Genomic DNA, 2921 nt, shown 5'->3' on the forward strand with positions numbered 1-2921 from the left:
CGCGAGACACCATTGTTAACGCGCCCCGGTCTGCACAGAGCACTGTCGCCGCCTTTCGCTCTCACCCCGCTGGGTCGCGCGCACTTGCTCGTCCGCGAGCGTGCCGTTGACCAAAGATGGCGGCGCCTCATTGAACATTCCGTAGCGCGCATGAGTGACAGCTGTCTACGTGAATTTGGGCACTCCCTTCCGCGTGTACGAACGCTACAGGGGCGTTCCAGAGAGAGTGTGATCTCGAGGTGTTATAAGGCCGAACTTGGCCGTTAGAAATCGTTCTTGTCTGAGCGCTAAGCTGGCAGTTCCCGGCGGGACAAGGAGTCTCGACCGTTAAAGCTAGGTTAGGATTTGTGAGCCCCCTAGTCGAGGTTAAGATCGCGTCGGAGGTTTAGGGTGCAGCGCCGTACCGGGCAACCAGACGGATCTTAACGGCGAGACAGAGTCTCGGCCGTCGTTTCTCGAGCGGTTTGTGTACGCTCCGAGGATAGGAGAGTTAGACGAAGTTGAGAAGGTGCGCACTCGGAGCTAGCGTCTAGCTGAAGTCGGAAGTTTTTCCTTTTACTACTCATGTACCCAGTTATCCTACTGTAAATAGCTGTATATAAACTCGTTTCACTTAATCAACCTCAACGCCTCGAGTTCGTCAATTCGACCGCCGCCTCCAAGAACTTCGACACCATCGCCCTACCAGCCTCCTGCCAAATCAACCGGAGCCCGGGCGATTGGGTTCCTGATCGACACCGGACTTCGGGGAAACGAACCACAACCGTCTTTACTGATCCGGTGCAACGACTGGAGCTGGGTACGCACGGGGCCTTCTCTGCAGTGGCGAGAAAATATGCCTTGGGCCCTTGCCCTTTTTTCCTTATATATGGGGCGAGAAGGCAGTGGATCTCCAAGCAACTTTCCGCAGCCGCTGTCTGCGGCTGAAACCTGTCTGAATGAACAAAAAGCCGTGGGGGGATGCTACACAAAAAAACGTCGCACAGTGCGACGGGACCCTTCTCCACCCGCCCATGGGGACAGCGCCGCGGGGTTCGCCTTTTACATTCCAAAGTGAAGACAGCCTTACCTGCTCGTCTCGACGAACAGAATGAGGAGGACTCGCGAACAAGATTTAACATAATTTCATAAGGCATGACTTTGAACGAGACTGATCATGATGCACGAATCAAGGGATGCTTCATAACCAAACATGAAATACGAGTGGCTACACGTCCAGTTTTATAGTAGGGGTGTAGGGAGAAATTGTCAAAAACACCAGTGGCAATTTTTTTGTAAACTAGAACTTAAACGTTTTGATTCACTAGTAAGAAATATGATGCTTCGATGAAAAAAGAACTGTGGGCAACTTAACCAGTCAGGCTGGTGCGTACCGCATAACTACTGCTGTGTGGTCACATAACTACAAAAAAAGGTTTTTTTTTCGTACATGTATGCTTTAAACAAGCGAGTATTACCCCTGCAGCCCTGAGCACTGTTAGCGAACACGATTGCGTAATTTCTCGCCTGATCGACGATAAAGCAATGCCTTCGCCAGGAACGCCTTCGCACATGCCGAGTCCCTCTCCCCTCCCTCCCCGGAAGGAACAAGCTTGCTCCCCACACCCTCCGGTGGCATCCCGGTAACTCTTCTCGCCGCGCACATTATCGGATAATCCCCCACGCATTTTTGAATGCCATAATTCTCCTTGCCTTCCCCCATTGTACTGAAAATGGAGGAGAGTTTGAATAGGCAGCGGCAGTTTAGTGGCAGTCGTCTTCCTGTTTTCGACGTCCACTAAAGACACTGGAGAGGCACGAGTGGCACCCCCCCCCCCCTACTGAGGCGGCTGGTACCCGGGGGCCAGGGCCCAGGGCTCCCCCCCCCCCCTAGCGACGCTACTGCTACATACAGAACCTTAAACAACCTGTTTACGCCAAGGGCCTCGGCGAAGATCGTGGGTGCTCTAAATAAACTGGCAACCGCCCTAATCAACTCTGACTGCAGAAACAAACAGCCATCACGGACTTGTTTGCAAAAAAATAAATTGTGTTTTGACATTATTTTTATTATGGTCAATTTACTACGAACTTCCGGATATAACGAACGGAGGCCGCGTGACGCTCAGGTTCGTTATAAGCGGGCTTGACTGTATGTAGTTTCTCGGCACCATCAATGCAGGCCAACTTGTTTCCACCCTTTAGTGTCCTTTTCATTTACCGTCAACATAATTCCCCCACTGCTGATTTCCTGTCTGCCAAAAGGCTGCAACACACGTCAACGTCAATTGGAATGCCGTAAAATTTTTGCCAAAGTCGAAACTATGTTAACACACACACACAGTAAAAGAAAATAAAATTGCGTCGGCCGGGAATCGAACCCGGGCCACCCGCGTGGCAGGCGAGTATTCTACCACTGAACCACCGACGCCGCTGAGCCAGCAGGCTTTCGTTATCATTTTCATCTCTAATACTACCACCTTCCCCATACGTATGTCATTGAACTATGATTGAACTAATGTAGGTCCAGAGCTCAGCACGGACTGTCAAGATTCCAGCCCTAGTACTTCGTATGTGCCTGGATGTCACTATATATCTTCCCGATAGCCTGTTTTCATTGGCGGCCAGCATGCGTCGCAAACATGACAAAGGTTTCTTTTTTTTTTTTTCGCAATCTTGGTGAAGATTGCGATATGGCAATATGGCGAAGACGTGCCCTCGTCAAGCAGTAGTCAAGTTGGTCAAGTCCCCTCAATCGTATGAAGGGACTCTACGCCTAGAACCATGCATGGAGGCCTTGTTCAATTATGGAAGAGCCCCGTTGTTTTCGATTAGATCTGAGCGAACTTACTATATCTTCATAAAAATTTTTGGCCCCATTTCATTCCCTCCTCCTTTTTTTTTTTTTTTTTTTCACTTTCACACTTGCATGTTTTTCCTAC

The 2921-nt window shown here is 50.1% G+C and overlaps 1 non-coding gene across 1 annotated transcript; it reads right to left on the bottom strand.

Annotated features, from left to right (window-relative positions):
- Window positions 1–2339: 2339 nt before the first annotated feature.
- Trnag-gcc (transfer RNA glycine (anticodon GCC)) lies at window positions 2340–2410 on the bottom strand. Its single transcript has one exon. It is a non-coding gene; the product is annotated as a tRNA-Gly (tRNA).
- Between the last annotated feature and the right edge of the window lie 511 nt (window positions 2411–2921).

The sequence above is a fragment of the Haemaphysalis longicornis genome, unplaced genomic scaffold (genome assembly GCF_048455015.1).
Source record: "Haemaphysalis longicornis isolate Haplotype H1 unplaced genomic scaffold, Haemaphysalis longicornis Haplotype H1 scaffold_135, whole genome shotgun sequence".
NCBI lineage: Eukaryota > Metazoa > Arthropoda > Arachnida > Ixodida > Ixodidae > Haemaphysalis > Haemaphysalis longicornis.